Raw genomic sequence first — 23462 nt, 5'->3', positions numbered from 1 at the left:
CTTAACGTGCAACTTGTTCGCGCGTGCGACTCCGATTCCCGCCCAAGTGCACTTGATCGCAATCACGTGGATCACGCTCGCGGAGAAGACAACGACGGCTCCGCGTTCCTGATTTAGTGCCGGCTTTTGCGTAGCGATGTTGCAGTGGCGCAACAGACGTTTCGGAGCGAAATTCCGAAGTCGAGTCGCGCGCGCGAAGTCGTCTCTCCCGTCCGTCCGTCCGTCCGTCATCGTCTCGAATTTAGAACAGACAGCCTTCAAGTAGCTTCTTTATGAATGCCGCTGGTTGCAGCATACCCGCCCCCCCCTCCCCTCCTTCGCGAGCAAAATAGCGGTTCGTCGAAACGAGATTCGGCCGCCTTTATTTACGTCCACGCTGCACCCCCCCTCCTCCCTCTCCGTACCCACCCCCCCTCTACTTCCGTCTTTTTCTTCTCTTTCTTTTCTGCACCTCCTTCTCCTCCGCCCCCCCTCCTGTCTTTGCTTCTTTTCGGTTTCTCTTCCCTTTCCCTTTCTTCCGCCACGACACGAGAAATCGCGAGATAAACTTTTTTCTCTCGAGCGATACTGTGACTTGTAGCGAATTCGGTAACTAGCATACATCAGGGTTGGTAGAAGCATGTTTTTTTAACATGTTTTAAGTTGTTTGAAACATGCATAATTGATGTTTTGAACATGTTTTAAACATGTCTTCCTGTAATATTGTTTAAAGCGCGTACGAAGCTAGTTAAAAATGTGTTTGAAAAAAGACACCATGTTTTGTTCTTTAAAAAAAAAAAAAAAAAAACATTATCTCTTGTCAACCTTGCATGACACTTGATTAGTGCATACTAAAAGCCGCATATGTACATGAAATTGGCAAAGCTAAATGCAAAATCATATGAATATTTTAAACGAATAAATGCTCAGAAATAACTTTGTTATCATTTAATAGAGTATACTTGTATCATATGTATCATTTTATTGTCAAAGTTGATTATAAACACAAATGATTGGACAAAATGAACGCCGTAATTAGAGCGCAGAGTCTTCTTCAGCGGTATAAATATTTTCAAGCTTATTGCAGAAACGTTCTCTTCCTCCGATACAACGAGCCACTGAAGATTCGTAAATCCAAAGTGGTGTATAAATAAATTCATTAGATTACGAATTTAATTGAAATTCCGTAACGTTAATTTATATTCGGGAAATTCGATCGAAGTGAGAATAAAAGTTGATCGCATTGTGCATTTAGATATTTTACATAAAGCAGCCTTTAATGTGTACTGATTCGCTCTACTGCGAATGACCGAATTTTTGTCGTGAGTTTTCGCAGGTAGTCCTCTTGTTCTTTTTTTTTTATCTTTCTTTTTGCGTCTTGTTTCCCCCTTTTTTTTCCACTGCTGCTCTTCTCGTATCTGTGCATCGCTTCTTCCCTCACTTTCCGCATTTACTCGAGACAAGTCGGTGGTGTTCCGCGAAGCTCGTTTGCAAAAGTATCCGCACGCTTCTACCCGGATATACTCTATGACTCCTCCACTAAATCATTTAAGCGGAGTAGACTGGGGCAAGTGGCAAGCCGGTTTCGATTAATTCAAAACACAGGTGCTAAATAAAGCGACGAGCGCGGGGAGAGGCACGAAGATCCATGCGGTCTTCCCACAAATTATCGCAAGAACATGATACACAATAAATACCCAAAACTTGATGTTTTTGTCGAATCCATGGTAAAATTATCAATAAATTGATCAAACCAAGTTTTTGTTTTCATATTTGTGCCCCATTCTTCCACTTGTCCCAGTTCATCCGTCTAGTCACTCCGAACCTCTGCTCTACCTCAGCGAAATCTAATTGATAAGTTGCGTGTTCTTAGCCACTCTTACTTTACTGTTGCTCTGTATGCTTTTTAAAAGAGCTTATTACACGTTTTATTTCGGTATTACGTAATGAAAGCGAAATATCTTCTTCGTGTTAATCTCTTCTGTCATTACTCTACACCGTGTCCACAAGATGAGGTGTACACCTTGTGCAAACGAACGTGTAAATGAGAGATTCCGAATTTGTGAGGTAATAGCGACGTACGCCATTTGTAACATAAAAAACATTTTACTTGTACAATATTAGTTGAAAGAATCAGCCCCCAGGAAGTCAAAATGAGTCAAATATCAACAAATAGAATTTGTTCGTGAATACGCCGTGAAATCAACTGCAAAGAAAATAATTTGCCTTGTAATGGTATATGTAGCGCAATGTGAGCATATTTTGCTACAATTTTAGATAAATAACTGTTAAACGAGTAAGTAGATAAACTTATTAGTATTATATGGTATAGTATGGTATATTTTACTGCTTCTCCTTAGAGTTAAAAATACAGCCATAATAGAACGGTATTCCGCATTCACACATTTTGCCATTACAGAAAGATAAAAAAATACAAATAAAACAAAAATAGAGAACTGCACTCCTAATCTATTCTTCTAACCATATCTATGCAAATATATCGATCGTCACTTCCATTCACAATAACGCATTTCCTATTCCATCTTGTAAAATAGGATAGTAAGGCATTTCCTATCATATTCTATTTTAAATTAACTTATTACTATGTATGTATATATAATATGAATAATTTAATTTAATTTATAATGCTTCCTCATCAAATTTGCAATTAAGTTTTACATAACGCAAATTTTACATATAAAAATTAAGGCAAAAACATTAAATATTTAATAACTTTTAAACCAAGAATAAAAATTGTGTTTAAACTTTACACAAACACATCTACGAATTTTTTAATATTTTCGGTAATGCTTAAAAATATCTGGATATGTGTGCGTCTTAAATGCTGAAGAAAATCACCTGACTCCGCGAAGACGTGCCGGACGAGAGCCCGTAGTTGAATCTGCTCGCATAAAATTTGCATGTTATTTCAACATACGAATTAAAGTGGATAATTAATGTCACGGAGGCGTCGGACGTGCAGTCTGCTCCACTTTTCGCGCAGTTTGCTTCCGTTTTTTGCGACTACTGGTGAACGCAGATGGTTGTTTTCGAATCGTGAAAATAATCCAATTTATTAACAGTGTTCAGTGCGGATAAATTTGTCAATATAATTTAACGTTCAATTCAGTCAAAGATTAAACATAAAGTTCTCCATTATTCACTTTCAAACTATATAGATATTTAAATATATTATAATACATGACACTTTTGTCATTTTTCTAAAAATTATTTTCTTAAACGAAGATTAATATAAAATAACGCTTTTTTCTCGCACGATATTAGTAGATAAGAATTATAAAATTAACAAATATCCGTGAGAATAGCTGTTAAATTTGCTATCATTAAGGCCCCAGTTTCACAATTCACGGTTATCTCAACCGAGGTTCAACTTGTTTCTCATCTCTTTCCAATTCAAGAATTGGTAAACGACGAGGAATCAGGTAAACCTCGGTTAAGGGTTAATCGTGAATTGTGGAACTAGGCCTTAGTGATCTGAAAAATTACTTCGAAATCAATGAATAGAATAGTTCCTAGTTACTCCGCGTACAGCCGGTGCACAATTTGTCGAAATGCTTTTATACATTCGTCGTGGTTCAAGGAGACATCTTGGTACTCATACATGTTGCATATTATTATCTGCAACAAAGATCGTTAATGCTTAACTTTCTGTTACGACGGCGTTGCCGAAGCAATTTATAACCGGAGCGCCAATTGTATGTCTCTCACGTGGCTGGCAATGACGTGACACCTGCCGCTATGATCGCCGAACCATACCCGGAATTGTTGGCACGCGAGATCGTCGCTCGTTTCCGGTAACGATGATAAACATACGATGGCAAACGACAAATACCGAGCTGCGAAGCTTGCACATGCGTGTCTGCATTTTAAGATAACTTCACGAAGTTCTCATACTGTAAATATGTCCAAATCCGTTTAATCGAAATCTATGAAGAAGACTACGTATATAAATCACAAATATAATCACACAGATATATATTTTTTAATATAATATACACAAATTACGTTTATTCGATTTTTATGCACTCGTAAAAAGTCTTGTACTTGCATTTTTGTGTGCTTAACTGACGCTTAAATTGTTCTTATGCTATATTCGAAGCACTTACTTGGGTATAACGCTAAGCAGCTGCGCAGAATAAAAGGAACAGGGAATAAAAATTTTAATCCATCGGAAACTGTGTATTTTACAGTACATGGTTTCTGATGGATTGAAATTCTTCTCCATCCTCTGCTTCCTATTTTTTTTATTCTACACAACTCAAAAAAATAGCTAATTTGATAATCGTAAAAAGAAAAAAAAAACGATGTCATACCTGTGAGCGTATTCTCACGATTTTCTTATTGAGCATCTTCAACTGCACATCCTTTTTCGGGTGGAGTGTGAAACACAATCGACCGTCACTTGACGAACAGCACGAGTGTCGCGAGACAAGTATCGCGATAGATAACGTAGGAAGTGACATAAAATTATCAGCAGGAAGTATCGCGCACTGCTTCGCTCCTGCCAATTTGATAATGACACGCGTGAGATTCCACCATCGGAGATATTCCGGTCGCAATTTTACAATTGCCACGTATACACTATGAACGGCTTAATTTTGATACCGTCAATTTAACGCAAACGTAAATCCGTCATTTATTGTTCGCTAGATAAAGATTTATTTTTGCGAAAAAGATCGCATAACGTTAATAACGATCAAATAGGAAGCGATTATAATTAACTATTTATTAAGATATAAAGCTTTAATATGGAGCGACTGGTAGTTAATATGCATACCGGTTTATCAATATGGAAATTGATTGTATTTTCATGTATATTCAGAATTATACCTTTGTATGATTAATATCTTATCTTGGTGTATAATTATACGTGAATGTAAATATAGCTTATGGAGAGTGCAGAAGTTGAAAATTTAATCTTCTACTGACAGTGAACTTTAAAGGTACACCGAGAAAAAATTTATTAAATTTTGATAAGTGTTTCTTTGAACGGTTCTACCGGATTTTTATTTATTTATTTATGGTAAATAAATAAATGAAGAAAATGATAATTGAATCAAATTAATGGTTCTTGTATCTAGTAAATATGTACTTACATTTAACAAACATTTAACAAATATTCCGCTTAAAATATTCAAGGAGATGTTTATTGGCATTTAGTAAATTTTTCTCAGTGTATAGTCTATTTTTTTAAATATGTGACTTTTTATTATGCAAATAAATTTAAATTTATGAAAAATAAATTAAATACAATTCGATTTCTGTAATCAGTAAAGACTCTTGAAAACTTCTATAAGAGTATGTAAAAATTTTTATCATAGGTATACTATTATACGAGGGCAAGTCAATAAGTTCTTAGAAAATCTGTCAGAGGACACTTGCAATGTCATGTCACATTACTTTTTGACGACGACAAGTAGCATCTTTCAGCTGATTACTGTCAAATTTTGAGAATTTTTGAATTCCTCGAGAGATTTTATTTCTGTAGACGATTAGAGCGAACAACCTTTGTATTTTTTGCAAAATGAAAAAACGAGTCCCGTGCAGTGATCAAACATCTACATATGAAACATCTACATATTTCGGTTTAACGCCGAAAGAAATCAAAGCCGAGTTGGATAATGTTCATAGCACATCTGCACCAGTGTTTGCGACTGTATACAACTATTCACTGTATTCACTGGATGAATGAATTTAAACGTGGTCGTACATCCACATATGATGCACCTCGTTCGGGACGTCCAATTGAGGCTGCCAGATATCATCGATAAGGTCCAGGATATTGTTTTTACTGATCGACGTTGAGGCTACAGGCATATCACATGACACAGTGATTTCAATTTTGCACGAACAATTGGATATGAAAAAGCTATTGACAAGATGGGTGCCGTGTTTACTCACTGTGGACCATAAGCGCGACCGTGTGACGATTTCAAAACACTGTGGGGATGTTTCAACGTAATCCAGATGAATTTCTGCGTCGATTCATTACTGTGGTTACTGTGGACAAAACATGGATCCATTACTTCACACCCGATGAAGTCTATTGTTTTGACTGTTTCTTCGTCATACCCGAGACGAAGGAACAGTCAAAACAATGGACTTCACCGAGTGAACCAGCTTCGAAGAAGGCGAAAACCGTGAAGTCGGAAAGGTGATGGTCACAGTTTTTTTTGGGATGCACGCGGTATAATTTATATCGATTACCTTCCGTCGAAGTAAACAATCAATCAATGGCGATTACTACGCAGCCTTATTGGACCGTTTCAACAACATTTTAAAGAAACAACGTCCCCATTTGGTGAAGAAGAAAGTGCTCTTTTATCAAAACAATGCGCGGGTTCACACGTGCCCGGCACCGATGGTCAAATTCAACGAATTCCGCTACGAATTGCTTCCCTATCCAGTATATTCGCTAGATTTAGTCCCCTGCGACTATTTCCTGTTTCCAAACCTGAAGAAATGGTTCGGGGGAAAGAGATTCGCCACCAGAAAGCAGCTCATCGCCGAAACAGAAACTTATTTTGAAGAGTTGGACAAATCATATTATTCGGACGGCTTGAAAAAGTTGGAGAATCATTGGATCAAGTGTATCGAGCTGAAAGGAGACTATGCTGAGAAATAAAAATAAATCGATAAAAAAAATGTGTTTTACTATGTTTTTCTAAAAACTTATTGACTTGCTCTCGTAGTATGCATTAGTCAATTCGCTGTATAATTTTCATAACGGTAATTAGTATATTCCTTGAAACTACTGGAAAAATGGTTTTTTAGACAAAAATTGTTTAACGTATATATCAATTGAATAAATTATATAATTGAACAAATTATTAGAGAAAAAGATAGTAACATGAATTCTACTTTGTTTCTTTTTGTAAACTTAATTTTAAATATTAAAATTTATAATATTATAAACGATAATTTATTTAATCTACATTTAATATAAAACATTTGAAATGAAAATAACATTAAAAGGTTATTTAAATAAAAAAAGCTATTATATCGCTGAATATTATCTAGTGATAAAATGTAGGATAAAGTGGAACCCTCCGTTGTGTTTTTACAGAATATAATTCTTCAGGTCTATTTAAACTTCCCATGCTTGAATTTGTAGAAAATGTTGATTGTGTTAAGATATCAGGTTTAAGAGTTTCTCTTCTTCGTGAATGTGTATCTTTGTGAGTATCTCTTTGTTCCCGTTTTTGTAGATACTAACCTTTTCCTGCGCGCGCTACGCGCGCGATTCAGAATTATTGGAGATACACAAACAAATCTGGAAAAGACCAAACTGGTTTGTTAATCCCCCTAAAATTACAACGTGGGTTCTCTTTTTACTTAATTTTTTAAAAAATTTAAGCATTTATACATCCTTAAAATTTTTTTCCGGATTTGTCTAATTTATGAGATTATTATTTGTTTTTTCCTTTTTTTCCGTTAGTTTTAATTAACTGTCTTCATTTTAAATTATTGATTTTCGTACTTTTTTATTTTTTTATTATTCCCCGCTTCTTGAAATAGTCATGAAGATGATGATTTTCGTCTTCTTTTAATCTTATTCAGTTGTTCTTCTTTTTTTTAATATTTTTCATTCGTATTTTTTCGAAAAAATCATTAATTTAGTAAAATGAATTCTCAAGCAATCAATACGAACTCGAAAAATAATCACTTGGGGGATGTTACAATCTTTTTTTGTGTATAACTTTTTTTTGGAGGGTGGACAAATGAAAATAACGGGTGGACAAACGTGGACAAACAGTGGACAAACGAATGCAATAATTATTTTACCAATATTCGCATTTAGAGGTTCCAACTTCACAAAGCAGCTCTGTGAAGTTGGCACCCCTAAATGCGAATATTGGTAATATCATTATCACATTTGTTTGTCCACTGTTTGTCCACATTTGTCCGCCCGTTATTTTCATTTGTCCACCCTCCAAAAAAAAGTTATACACAAAAAAAATTGTTACACCCCCAAGTGGTTATTTTACACTATTACGAAAAATATAATAAACATAGGGTGGACAAACGAAAATAATAGGTGGACAAACGTGGACAAACAGTGGACAAACAAATGTAATAATGATATTACCAATATTCGCATTTACAGATTCCAACTTTACAGAGCTGCTTTGTGAAGTTGGCACCTTAAATGCGAATATTGGTAAAATCATTATTGCATTCGTTTGTCCACTGTTTGTCCACGTTTGTCCACCCATTATTTTCGTTTGTCCACCCTATGTTTATTAAATTTTTCGTAATAGTGTAAAATAATCACTTGGGGATGTTACAATTTTTTTTTGTGCATAACTTTTTTTTGGAGGGTGGACAAATGAAAATAATGGGTGGACAAACGTGGACAAACAGTGGACAAACGAATGCAATAATTATTTTACCAATATTCGCATTTAGAGGTTCCAACTTCACAAAGCAGCTCTGTGAAGTTAGCACCCCTTTTAATTATCATAATTTTTACCATGTTTTTAAAAGAGCGTCCCCGAAAATTCCTTGTTACCGAAATTCACCATTTTCGGATTACTTTAACTGCCTCAACGAATAGAGGCTTCAAAAAAGCGTGACACGCCAATTTTAAGATATGATGATATATATCGGTAAGAACTTAGAATCATTTTAAATAATGACCACAAAAATTTTTAACAAAAACAATGCTTTACATTTTGGACTTATAATATTACGAAGCCGAATATGGAAATATTAACAAAATTTATAAATTATATTCCAGTAAAAACACAATATGTTACATCTATCTTCTTTTGGCGAACACTATAAATTTTCGAAAAAACTGATTCAATAGATCTAGAAATGTATGCCAATCATAACTCTGATCGTTCCCCAATAATTTTGTAGGAAATTCCTAATTTATATTACAATGCTTGTCAGGCGACAGGCGGCTAACTTTCAAGTTTTTGCTCATTCAGGTTTTTTTTTTATTTTTTGTTGTATGTTGTATGTAACTGCCACATTTTCGTTTCTCGGACTATTCAGTCTCTTTTACTGTCATCATGAGAATTGCGTTATATTTGTGTGTCGCATTTCGATGTGATTATTTACGGTTTTTTCATTCGGTGATATATTGGACATGCCAATTTCGTGTTACGACAAAGGATGGGAACGAAATCCCGTCGAGTTTTCGTCATGTTTGGCGCGTGGCAGGACGAAAATCGATGGGATTTCCTGTATCGAGGGTACTAAAATATAGCGAGAGAGACAGAGGGACGGATGCGTGCAGGTACACTGTAAATAGGGTACAACGTTTACCTGCTGCGTCAGAGATACACTTGTTGCACATTTTCCTCCACACGAACAGCGCACGCTTCGCGTGCGATAAATCACACGATTATGTGTGCTCGGTCAGGGACAGGAACACCATCCCTTATATCTTTGACAGGGAGGGAAAAGAATAAAGAAAACTTCACCGTCTCCGATGAGGGTAAATTGAACGACTGGAAATCGGACGTTATGTACACGCAACGTGACGTCGGTCGCGCTTTCACTTCTCATTCGTTATTGCGTAATAGCGGGGATGAAGATTTGGTTACGGTCGTGTAACAACGTGAGGTTGCCCAATTGTCTCTCAAACATTTTACATCACTGTCAAGCGGCGCCTGCAATGAGATTTTAAGATAAAACTTGAGCACTTTTAAATCGTAAGAAATTGACTAATCATAATAGTCGATTATATCCTCCTCTCATTCGACTCTGATTGATCAATTTCTTGTGACTTAAAGCTTAGATTTTACGCTTTAAAATGTCATTGTAGATGCCACTTTGCGAAAATTGTGTCGTCTTTTGTCATAGATCGAATCGCTATAGGTAAACGCAATTTTATCTCTTCAAATTACAAAATTTGTAGAACTGGGAAGAGAAAATGTCTCTTTTCATACATTGCTCGTTTATTCCTCGCAATTCCACGTATTTTTCCAGCTTTTATCAGATTCTGTATCTGATTCGAATGTTTCTGCTTTTGATGCGAAGATTCAAAGAACATTTATCGCGGACACGTGGCGGGAATCGTAATTCGTTGCCGTGAAAGTTTTACTGTAACAATGTAAAGATTTAAAATTTCATTCGAACATCCGCGCGAGAAAATACTCATTGTTAGTTTTGTCTTCAGCATTTTATAGCAGCATGTGGAAATAGAGGTCACACGTGTCCGACACGTGTCGGTTTTCGAAGGTTAGTTACGCGTTTCTCGAGTTCTGTAGGAGACGTCCACGTTCAGAATTCTCGCGGGTGTTCTCGCCGTCGCGTGTTAGAAACGTATAGAAAAAAACACTGATGCTCGTTTAATGCAACAATATGATGATGATGGAAAGTGTCTCGACCAAGGGTTATGATAAAGCAGCACCCATAACTCACGAATGGGGCAAAAATTCATAGAACGTAGGCAAAACTTTCCCTTTTTTGCTCGATGTATTTAAGTAACTATAGCATAACAATAGGCACGCGCCTCTCGTAACCTTCTGTTTTTGCTCATCCCCCTTAATCCTTTGATTTGTCGGAATTTTGTTCTATTAGTTCCGGTAAACTTTTCATCGGTGACATGGCTTGCCTTTTAATTTAACGCTATTGTCGAATGATGCTACAAATAGGTTGTTTTACAATCTTCTCACAGTTCGTCACGGATATAACGAGGAAAAATGTCTGTACAATTTCTTTTTTTTAGCATTGACTATTGTTATCGTTTTAGCAATTGATATTGTCGTAATTCTCAGCAGGAAACGTTAAAAGGTTTTGACCGAATTTTAGTTGAATTTATTGCTCGCTTTGCCCTTTTATGCTTTTTGCCAGACACATAGATTGACAGACACATGGATTGTTTATTATAAATATTTCATTGTCAGACGCGTTATACAATGTTTTATACACGTTGTTTTTAAAATATATTAGTTTTTCTTAATGTAAACGCTTATTTGTTACAAAAGAAAAACAGAATTATTACAAGTTACTTCTACAAAGATTCCCATCAGTTTTGGTAAATTGCAGATTTATGGAATAAATTGGGTCAAAACGTGCTATATGAAACCAAATTTAGGAAATGAAAAACAAAAAAAATAAATAGAATTAAAAAATTTTTTAAATAGAAGACACACGAATTTCAAGAATTATGCCTAAATTCTAAGCAGAAACGTAAGGCTCATAACATATTCTCTCGTAAGACTTTTAAGATACTTACATCTTTATACTTATATCTTTACAGACAGCTTTTTACTAGCTACAAGATTTACAAATACATACGCATAAAATTATAATACTAGTCATAAGTTCTTACAGTTTCACAAGAACAAGTTACGAGAATCTTACGATTCTGTTTAGAAGTGACCCATTAGATTGAACTATTCACTTATTTATTTTACTATTTCTAAGACGGAGCTTCACTTTAAGCAAAAGTATTACCAGAAAACGCCTCGTATATTCAATCAAGTCGCAGGAAGAAAAGAACGAAGAGAGAATGGAATGGTCAGGTCGGCTATATTCCGCCTTCTTTCTGTTTGGCGTGGGTAATAATTAGGGAGGTAAAACAACCGGCTCTTAATCCGCACGTATGATTAAAAGAAATGAGTCGTCCGTGTGTGCGGCTCTCGTCGTTTCCGCCAATTTGAACGCGCGAAAGGATCGATCCTCCTCCCTTTCAGTCTTCCTATCTCTCTCTCTCTCTCTCTTCCTCGTTTTCTTTTTCCATAAGCGTACGTACCTCCGGGTCGGTGTGTGTAGCCGGTGCGTAAACGACTCTCCTACATGCGCGGTTTTTATGACATCGCGCACACACGTCCACCACCCACGCCGTTAAAGACGATGGTGTCGTTTCTCCTCCGTCGCGGCCGCTATTGAATCGCTTGACCCACTTTGATAAACTCGCATCGGAATAACTCAATAGTACCGTGTCGTGAGTCGACAACAGTAATTATTATTCAACGTCCCCCGAGCCGCGCCGCCTCCGTTTCGCGGGATCGCGCGCGGTACACAAACGCTACACGCGCATCAATTTATCTATCATAGATACTCGCGTGCGTCGCGGGGTGCACTTGACGTGGCTGCTGCTCGTCGCTGAAACCTCGCGTAATTAAACGCGACGCGGTCGCGCAACCGTCGCGATTACTTTTTCGCAGCGAGACGAAGCGCGATGCACGACCAGCTCCGGCATGATCTTCCGAAGAGAGAAGATTCTGCATGGAAAACGCATTTTAAACTGCGGTCTCTTTTTTTTTTTGTCTGATGACTTCTCGATCTTACCATCACGAATCTTGATGTACTTTGATTTGTGCTGCCTTAAACAATGACATATATGTATATGACGTCTTTCTCAATTGATGATAGATGTATGCTTTCCAGGTTTCGAGAAATTGTATTTTTCAGTTTTTAATATTCTGTATGAATAGAGATAATTTCATATTATTTTTTGAAACAACAAGGATAGATTAATTTAGAAAGTAATGCTTAGTTTAACTCTTTCAAGTTTAGTGATACATTGTTTAAATTGTTTTCACAAAACATTGTATTTGTCATAAATATTAAATATTTAAATGACGTGTTGACGAATATTTATATGAGTTTTGAGCACATATTTTGAACAGAAAAAGCAACTATTTATAAAAAAAATGCTATTGATAGATATTCACAGATAAAAATATTTTAATTCTCTACATAGCTTTTACCAATATATGTCTTTTTATCAGATATGAAAATATTTAATTCTGATGAAACATTATTAAAACGTAATATTTAGCAGTATTTTGTAGAACTAATTGTCACAATTTTTTTATTTTTATAGAACGTTTGGTGTCTATTGTATTTGTTTTTGAATAGTTTTTTTTGGAAAAATCCTAAAAAATATTACGTTATAATTTGATATTTTACTTCTTATTTTAGGATCTTTTTGAATTTTTATATGTTTCGACATTATTTTTGTGTTTAGTAATTGAAAAGCTCTATCTATATAATATATAATCAATTTTGTATTACATAATATTTTATTCCTTAATCCACCATATTGAATTCGTTATTTTGAATTTTTATGTTTCGATCTCATTTTTGTATTCAGCAATTCCTCAAATTTTCAAAAACTATTAATCAATATATCATATATATATATATGTATATCCCTTTTCTGAAAAAAAAGAATCAGAAAGAATTAAAATGGTTGATTACCAAAAATAAAACAGAATAATTACAAAACATTTTTTTAGACGACGTATCTTATAAATGCATCCGAAGTAATTTTTTACATCAACTTTCTGACTTTTATTATTTATTTTACAGAACTTTTATTAATTTTATTCTCCACGACTCATAGCAAAATTTGCCGTCGGTTATGCTGACAAAATTCCATCTGCCGTCGCGTGGCGCCCTCGCGTTGTTATCAATAACTAACATCTCGCTGATATATCTGATACGAGACCGATATTTATGCAGCGTGCATGCGCGTATTACGATAGACTTAAAAAAAATGTGTCACATTCGGCCAACTACGTGCATGTGAAAATTCCTTCAATTTCTAAAAAATCTCAAATCTTGCCAATCGTGCGCGCTCTTAACACCGAACTCTCGATCTTTCTCTGTATTTTAAATATAACGCTGAATTATATACGCGCATACTTAACAAATGGAGGAAGACAATGTTGAAATCTTATTCTCGGTCTTCTCTTTACCATAGCTTGTTCTAAGCGTTAAAAGGTTTAGCACAGCGGAAACGTTCGATTTGCTTAACCATGCGTATTTAAAATATGGAACGATCGCTGGCAGAACGAAACAATAAGAGTAAGAAATGCAGTCATCGATTACGGTACAATAGAATAAATACCGAAGGAATACAGAGAGGAACATAAAAACCACCTTACTAAATTTTACAAATTGGATAACATATTTTAATATTAGGTATTCAAATTATGTATATATATTATAATACACACACACAACACACATATATATAATTATATATGTATATTTTATATGATTTAATCAAACATTTTATATTTTATTTTGTTACATATTAAAAAATAACGAAAAATTCGCTCTACTGTGTGTCGTTGATAAATGCTAAAATTCTAAATGCTATCAAAATTGCGATTCATGATTCATCGAAGCGATGAAAGACTATCGAACTGACAAAATTAATAACTGTATTTTCAGTGATTGTTCCGCTAAAATATAGTTTTTTGGACATCGCTGGTATACTATGGATATGTCGCATTTGTGCGAACGTTTGTAAATACAGTGTTCGATCGGCCTTACTGCAAGGAGGCAAGGTCGCATCCCACATTTTTGCGAAAATTAATCACGAACTCCCGTCATCAGTGCTGCAAAGATTTTGAAAAACACGCGTGATTGATTCACGCGCGCGCATCTCCTGACTCTTCCCTTCGATCACCCGACAGTGCTGCTCGTCTTTACGTCACTAGAATTAAAATCATACAGAATACTAATATAATAAGGTCATCCATTACAAGCGAAACAATATGTGCGCTTCGTCGAGAAATGATAAGATCTTTCAATGAAATTTGATCGAACACTGTTTCTGTCCGAGTTTCTCATCAATCCAAATCAATCAAATCTCGTTATTTATTTTAATACTTGACGTTTGCTGTCTTAATAATTCCTGTTTGAAGTATCACGAAATAACATGAAACGGAAATGGAAAGGAACGGTTTGCCTCTCTCGTTCGAGACAATGAAAGACTAAAGTAACATCAATGAGACATAATTATGCTGTTCATCATATCTGAATTATTTCTATGGAATTAAATTTCATTATTATTTCCACAAGACATCGGCAGTGCGCACATATATCATTTCGATGCAGCGTGCTTAATTTTGAAGTCATTCGACTTAGTTCCGCGCCAAGGCGCTGATCGCGCTTCGCCTCGTCTCGCCGCGCGTCGAAACGATCCTGCATCCGAGCTGGTCCGAGCCGCGCCGAGAGAGTCTCTCGCCGCCCCATCCATTCGATCCGCGCCGATCCTCGCCGATCCGCGCTCATATACGTACGTTTTCTCGTGCCAGTTATGATGAATTCGATTAGGTAATAACGGCGCGGCGCGGCGCGACGCACCGCGCCGAGGCACAAGAAATGACGCCATGGGACACGGTCTGTGGTTTTTAATACGCGTCCTACTTTCCGCTATCTCTTCACGGGCATGGTGCGGCGCGGGCGGGGCGAGCGAGCGAGCGAGCGAGGGAGCGAGCGAAACTATCGGCTTCTCTGCAACTCGTCGCAACTCACCGACCGGGCTTCTCTCGTTACGCTCCCGCGTGAAGAAGCGTGACGCGATTGGCGCGTGTCGGTAGCTCAGCCTCTATCCTTCTACCATTCCGGTGTGAGAGACTTCGCGTTACTATCTCTTTCCCTTTCACCATCGCTATTTCCCTCTCTTTGTCGTACACGCACGTCACCGAGCCCTCGCCAGTGGTAGCAGCGCGCGGTCGGTCGAGATAGAAGAGACCGACGGAGAAGGAGAGATTCGCCCAGGTAAACGGGCAAGAGGGAGAGAATGTGTGCGAGTTGCAGCAGCGCAGGAGGGGACGGACGAGTGGAGGCGGATAGAGAGAAAAGAGGCGAGGAGGGCGAGAGCGCGAGAGATAACGACGCGCGCACGGCGCGTGTTATATATGGCTAGAAGGACTGAAATTGAAAGTGGTCTCGTCCCACTGGCCCACTGACCTGATTACCCACTGACAATGACACGAATCCTTGCCTCCCACTGCACTCTCCCGCCACCACCGTCCTTTCTCAACCGCGAGTACGTGGACGACGCGCGGGGCCGCCTTCTCGCCTCGCGTTTATCGTTCGCCTCGATGATGACGACGACGACGGCGGCGGCGGCGGCGGTGGTGGCGCAGGCGTCGTCGTTCACGTCTACCACGAGGACGCGCCAGGTAATCGCGCTTTTTTATCTCGAGTATCCATAAATTGCCCGCGCCGCACCGCGCGCGCCGCCTCGCGCAAATGGAGGTCGCGCCGATGGCGCGAAGGCCACGGGGGATGCAACAAGTGCATCTCCGAAATGACGCGGCTCCTAAAAAGGGAGCAACCCTGATGGTCGAATTCCCGGGGACGGGGCCGAACGTGACGCGATACGGCCGAACCTTGCGATCAAGGTATACAAAGGGAAAGAATTCGGGGTCGCGAGATGACGCACCCGACCCTCGGCTCTGCGCGCGCGGCATGGGTAGTCAAATTGAATTTCTTTTTTTTTTCATCCAATTTATGAATTCATGAAGGGCAAGACTTTGAATATTGATAATCCGAGTGGCTAACGTGTGTTCCAATTTCGGTAGGACGCGCGATTCCACGATCGCATATATCCGTCCTACGACCTGTATTCATATTTAAACGACCCACTTTAGGAATTATAGAGGTCCAGTCGCATACTCGTATATTACCGTTGAAACCCGCAAGAAGCGAGTTCTTTGTGAAGCGAATGATATTTTCCTCTGGCATGTATTGTACCAAGAGAGCAATTATTTTCGAACAACATTACTCTGCCAAAGTCGCTCTCTGAAACTTTTAGAGAATTAATGTCACTCCGAGGAGTGAAGAACCTCGCTCTTTAAAGATTGAATAAAATTAAACTTTTTTTTTTTTTTTTTCAAGACTCGCTCAATTTTCACTTTTTAGAGTGAGAGTCTACTTCGAAGAATTTAGAGAGCACCAAAGTCTATGTTCCGCGTTGCGAAATTAACAGCCTGAGAGATTGATTTGATGATCCATCCCGTTTTAACGAGCTTGAATGCAGCATCTGTAACTCTCTTAACGACGCAGTATAAATGATAATGTTATGTTATCGTTGCGCAGATATCACATATATTTGGTAAAAAAAAAAATAAAAAAAAAAATACGATAACATACCGATACCGACACTGTCGTTAAGAGTTACAAACTCTCAGAGCGGGAATTGCGCATTAATCGTCATTCGGAATTCCCAATAATCGAGCGATCGAACTTCGTTCTAGCGAGGCGTGTCAGATGAGGCATATATCGATTCCTAGCGGAACGAAACGCTTTGGAAACGGTCGCACGCTCGTGGGAAGTTCGTCGGCACTAAATTCTGCCTGATGGTGACTTATACTTTCTCGGGAGGATCGGGAACAAATCGAATTACATAAACGTTTCAAGAGCGGTCGACCGTTTTCATAATATACATTACCGACTTTACTCATGCGTAGAAATGGCGGCCTCCTTTTTGTCGCACGCCAGCTCCTCCCGTCTCGCCCATTAAATGCCGCTTATTGAAACACTCGCGAGGCGTTTTTTTTTTTACCGTCGTGCCCACCGACAAAATCCCGTCTTACATTTTAATTAGATCGTTATGTGAGGTAATCCCTGCCACAGCGTGTGTGTTTCTTTTAGAAAGGGCTCTGGGCCCAAAAGTGTGTCGTAAGCTCATAGGAAAGACCGAAAGTATACATTAGTGCCGATGAGTTTAGAAAAATCAAGAAGCGAAATTAAATGTCGAATATTTATCTTTAAACGATCCTTTCTTTCGTAGGAAAAAATATCTGATAAGAGAAAAATAATTGGAATGATTTGGAGAAAAATATCGGTAAAAATGAGAGGATTAAAAAGATTATGATTAAAAGCTTCATTTTTATACTACAATGTTAGTAATAATAATAATTCATAACAACATCATTTATAGTTTTAAAAAATATATATAATAGCAGAATCGAAAATGACTATAAATTACAGTTAAATTATGGTAATTGCGATCCATTCTTTCTCTTTATTATGGAGGAAAGATTCAATACGAAGCTTCGAATGCTGCGAAACGACGTGTTTGATTACCGAAGATTATATGTTCTTTTTGAAGCGTGGTTAAGTAATATTGACAGGCGACATTTCGGCTCGTGTTAGTATTTCATTTGAACATCCGCAGAAGAAAACAGGATGCGGGCACTTTTTACCGTACACAGCAATACTCTATTATTTCTCTCGGTGTTAATGAAAAGCGCGTTCATTGAAAAGCATTTCTTTGGAGCGCTTCCACAATAACGATTTCCGCGTACTTAGAAAAAAAAAAAACAACGCACTCGAAATAGAACGCTTTGCCTTATTGACTTGTGCGCCGAAGTCATTATCACTTGGTCACGGTCCGGCACTAACATGGTCCGAGATACAATTTCCCGGTAATCATTTCCAACATCTATAAACAACATGTTACAGAGTACTCGGGTATGCGGCGTTACCGGTCTCGAAGTACAGTGTGCTGTATCTACGTTAATTTCCTGATAATTGCATATTGCTTTTATGAGTAATGCTCCATTTGTGTTTACGCTTTACGATTGGGTGTGCTCTCGAAACAATTATATAGGCGAGAATTACGTACATATGGGACACGATATATATCACAGAAGCTATACTATACATATATTCTTTGAAAAGCAGTTATGGATATATTATAGTCCACAGAATTAAAAGAAATCATTTGCTTCCTAAGAATAATTTTATAAAAGTAAGAGATAGAAAGAGTGAAAGATACATTCTTTGTTTAGGCCATGTTATACGATTTTTATTAAAAGTCGTGTGAGAGGAAAGCCCAACAATCGATCGAGTTTTCTACTTCAAATTTCGTGCATCGATAGAGTGGGCGATCGTTTGTGGTCCCTCGGGGCTTCTCCACTCTCGCTTTCAGCGTGAAAGAGGCGCTCGTTCAACAAGATTTCGTAATCCTTTTTCCAACCCGGGCGAGCTGCGACCGGCTCGCAAAGCGTACACACACACGCGCGTTCCCACGTGCTTTCGCTCTCCTGGCGACTACGTGTCGCGAGTGTTATCTGTACGTGTTTTCTGTGTGTATGTACGTGTACATACGTGGCCAAACGTGGTCTCGCGCGTCCGCCTACTTTCGCTAGTTTGCGTAAGAAACGTGCCGTTGAAGAAACCGAATACGCGTATTCGTAATAGGTATTCGATAATCCACCCGGGTTGACGATGCGGTTTCTGACCGACAAATATATACTTTTTTCTGTCATCTTAATTATCTATACCGAATCAAAAGTTAGATTTACCAAACTAATATATCGTTCCAAACAGATCATTGATTATCTTTGAATTTTGGAAACGAAATTTACGCGATAGAAGTCTTGTTATTTATTTGAAAAAAAATTGAAAAAATTTGAAGAAATAATAATATATCGAATATTTTTTGGGGCAAATTATTTTATATCAAACCAGATAATATCGGTTGATGTCGAACGCTTTAATATAGGTGTATAAGTGATGCGCAATTCACGGCATGTGCGTCGCATTTACTCACCTGTGAATTTTTTGCGACCCGTACTCAGTTGAAAATATAAAATCATATTTTTTATTTTATTAAATGAAATAAACCGTATAATACGACTCGTGAGATTTTATCTCTTTCTAAAAATGACCCTATGAAAATAACTTTTAATTAAAAAAAAGTTGCGCATTAGTGCTCTGGTGAATTCTTTTATTACGTTTTAATATGTTTTTTTTTTAATTTTGAAATGGTGAAATTACAGAACTGTTAAACTTTCTCGTCTTCAAAGTTTTCACGTCGAGATCAACGTTGATTGATTTTTCGGCACTGTCTACAAACAAACGAAAGTGAAATTGTACACACTTTCCCTTTGTCTTGTAATCAGTGTCTGTCGTTTTTTTTTGCTCATTATCATATCTTTCCCCAAAGGAGACTTACACTTTTATTAACGGAGTATTACGAAATATATTACAAAAAGAGAGAGAGAGAAGTAATTAATAATATTAAATTATAAAATTAAAGATATAGGTGATTTTTTAAATTATATTTTTAAATTATATTTTCGGAAATATAAAACAATTCTCTTTTTCCATTACCTACATATCATTTATTATTTTACATTTTACTTCTCATTTTTATTTATTGTAACTATTATCATTATATATTTGTATTTTCTATTTTTTGGTATAATCATTTATTTTATTTTTAAGAAAAACGTGTTTATTTTTTAAATGAATTTTTTTCTTTCAGTGATGAAATCATTGATCACTGAAAAATATAATGAGTTGAATATAAAAGATGTGATTATAATATAATATTGGCAAATTCGCGCGCGCGATTTCTGACTTGTCATTTTGAGAGAAGGTCACAAGTCGCGAAATCTGTCTAATTCCTGAGGTATCGCTGCACTCTCGTTCATTGAATGCATGCTGCATCGCGGGACCTTGCAGCCGCCGCTGGCCACGGCTGCATAAATCTGAACGCCTGTCTGACTCGAGTAAGCAAAGGTCTTCCCGTATGAAAATCGAAGGACACTCGGCGTCCGGCCTCGCGCTTTCCGCACGCGCGTTGCGTGCAACGCTCGAAATACATGCAAAAAAAAAAGAGGAACGCGCCACGCACTATCACCCCATCCATGCCATTTCGATGGAGGTCACCCAGTGAGTTAAGTGGGTCTCGACCACTTGGTTAGTGTGTCACGGCGTACTCGTTACTGAATAAACTTAATCTCAATACCGCAGTTAATAAGCCAATCGCGACAGGCTCACGCGATTCCCCTCCTCAACCTTCTCTCTCGCTCTTTCTTTCTTTCTCATACTATCTTATTTCCCATTCTACGAGGACCGTATTTTTCGCAAATGTTTTTCTCAGGGGTATTGCGCTGTCACAGTCGAGAGAATGACAGAGGGTATATTTTAAGCCAGATTAGCCGAGGGCTTCTCGCAAAAATAATTTCGCAACGATCTGTTTGAATTCAAACAGTGGTATTGATTCAATTTAATTATTTTTACTTAAATTCGGATTTTCAATAACGTAAAATGATGATTTTATAATGAAATTAATTTCAAGAATACTCTCAGAGCTTTTAAATTTTTAATTTTATTTTTCGATTGAATAATTTAACGAATTGAAAGATATGTCGTCTGCAAGAAATTTTAATATATGTTAGTGTTAAATTTTAATGTCGTGAATTCCCTAATGTTGGTTTTTCGAGACATACCTATTTATGAAGGTACATACATACTAAAAATTAATTAAATTTGTTGCAAACAATCCGCTTCGAAAATGTCAAATTTAAATATAAACAAAACTTTGTTTCTCGATTAAAATTAAATTATTTTTGCTTTATTGAAGTTGAAGAAAAATTAAGAGAAAATTGCTAAAGCATACAATGTCCAAAAATGAAAAAGAGCTAAAAATACATTTACTAAACTTTTCATCATAAGTTAACACATTTACTAAAGAATTATAATCTAATCTCTATACATTCAAGAGTAATTTATTTAAGAGTAGTTAAAAATTCAAATAAATATGTTATTATTAAAGTTAGGTATATTATTAGAGGAGATGATAATATAAAATTGGTCGCGCTGTGTGTGTGTGTGTTCGTGTTTTCTTTTTACTCTATTCATGTGTCGCTTTTTTTTACATCGATAAAGTATGCAATAAGTGCTACATGGCTTCAAAAACAATTTTCGAACAATATTGAAGCAAGGTTTGGTCTTCTGTTCCGTGACACGCAAAGCTCCTTAGTGTCCGTACACCTGAGCTCTTAGTCAAGAATTAAGCTCCTTGACGTTCTTGTTATAATGTGACTCAGACATGCGATGGATAATGTGTCCTATGTCTTTTTCCAGAAATGTAATCACATTGCGATCGGATATTTTCTAAACGCGCTTAATACATTAAATTATTTGATTTTATTAAATTCCATTAAAATAATGTCAAATTATTTTGTCCACGATAGAAAAAAATATATAATGGGGAGTAGAGTGGCATCATGCAATTAATTACATCGTATAAGCGGAATTAAACAATCAAGGAGTCAGAATATCAATTCTGTATAAAAGTATTTCGCGTCGATATTAAAAAAAAGTATTTCACGTCGATTATATGATGGTAACATGATTAGTGATCGTTCAAGCGATTGCGAATGTTTTGCAAAATCTATATTTATTCGGGTTTCATAAAATTTCTCTTATTGCTATATTCCATCCAGTCGGATCGCCCGTCCACCCCGGTGACCCCATTTCGCCCACCGGCAGTCGATTTCGTGAGCTCGCAATTTCTGTAACTCGCGCGCACGGCTATATTGATTATATTATGAGGATTGTTCACAAGAGATGCGCGCGAATAGGCTTATAACTATAATTTAAAACCAGCAAATGAGATCGTGGCATATTTCTCTCTTTTTTTTATTATCAACATATTTTATTGTATTGTACTTGATGAAAAAGCGATGACGAGCAAAATGATGCATTACCTTGGATATATATTTATAGTGGCGACGAGAATTTATGTCTCCTTGGGGTTGATTTTGTTTCTGGCATAAGATTTACGAAAACAAACGTGCGTGTGTCTGACTAGATCGTTGTTAAATTGCGAAAATTTGTTTCTAAATGTTAGAGAAAATTAAAATAGACTCGACGTACTGAAAATATAATTTATGAAAATTCAGATAAATATGATGTCATAAAATAATTCTCCAAAAATTATATATAACATATATTATACTATTTAATAGTAATATAATAAGTATGCGCGCATAACGAAGTTTATCACTAAAAATATTTTTTATTTATATTTTATAGATTCCTATAGTACTTTTTAATATTAAGTTATATTTATAAATATATTACTTTTTAAATTATAATTCACATATTATATACAATAAATTAAATATTTTTTCGATATAACAATATCTTGGAAAATTCTTAGTATGTAAAGGATTAATAATAGACATGACGCTCGCTTCGTGACGCGCTAATGATCATAATCGCTGGTTTTGTTGAACCACGACCCAGGGCAAGAAGGAATTATTCGTAGTAGCTACGTCCGTCGTGGCATGTCGATTCGTAACAGGTCGAATCATTTCACTTTCACGTCGGTCATGATTTGCGATTCTGAAAAGGAGTGAGATCGGGAGAGGAATGGGCGGAGAATAGATATGTATGTACATTGAGTGTATCGAGATGATTTCGCGACAGCCCCGAATCCACCGTAGTGTTTCGAAGGCAGACCAAGAGTGACCTTGGGCTCGATTTTGCTTCGATCCGTTTTGGCGATATTACAGCACTCCTCGATTGCCTGCGACCGTCGCAAAAAAAAAAAAAAAAAACCGCAAGTCAATGTAATCACCGACGTACGGCCGCACAAAGCGAACCACGGATGGTTCAAAACTCACTCTTTGGTCCGATTATTAAACACGCGAGACGAGGAAGAGATTCGCGGTAAACTGATCGCGTGGCGATTACCTACAAGAGTTTTACAATTGGGCTCGGTATTGGACCATTATTGGCTGTCAGACTTTTTATATTGGCCTAATAATGGTAATCAGAACTGGTTCAGTGTTATTATAATCGAATAATAACTTGAGCTCAAGAATTATAACGAACGATAATAATGAGCTATGAACAATAATGGCAAATAATAATGGCTCAAGAATGACAAACAAATAAAAAGAAGTGATACTTCGATTACTTTTGTATATAAAATGATATAAATT

General features: G+C 36.9%; 1 protein-coding gene across 1 annotated transcript in view; it reads left to right on the top strand.

Annotated features, from left to right (window-relative positions):
* ftz-f1 (ftz transcription factor 1) overlaps positions 1-23462 on the top strand; it is a 96529-nt gene that overhangs the window by 1623 nt on the left and 71444 nt on the right. The gene's annotated exons all lie outside the window — the stretch shown is intronic.

This window comes from Cyphomyrmex costatus, unplaced genomic scaffold (assembly GCF_001594065.2).
Source record: "Cyphomyrmex costatus isolate MS0001 unplaced genomic scaffold, Ccosl1.0 scaffold193, whole genome shotgun sequence".
NCBI lineage: Eukaryota > Metazoa > Arthropoda > Insecta > Hymenoptera > Formicidae > Cyphomyrmex > Cyphomyrmex costatus.
This window is presented reverse-complemented; position numbering and strand designations above follow the sequence as displayed.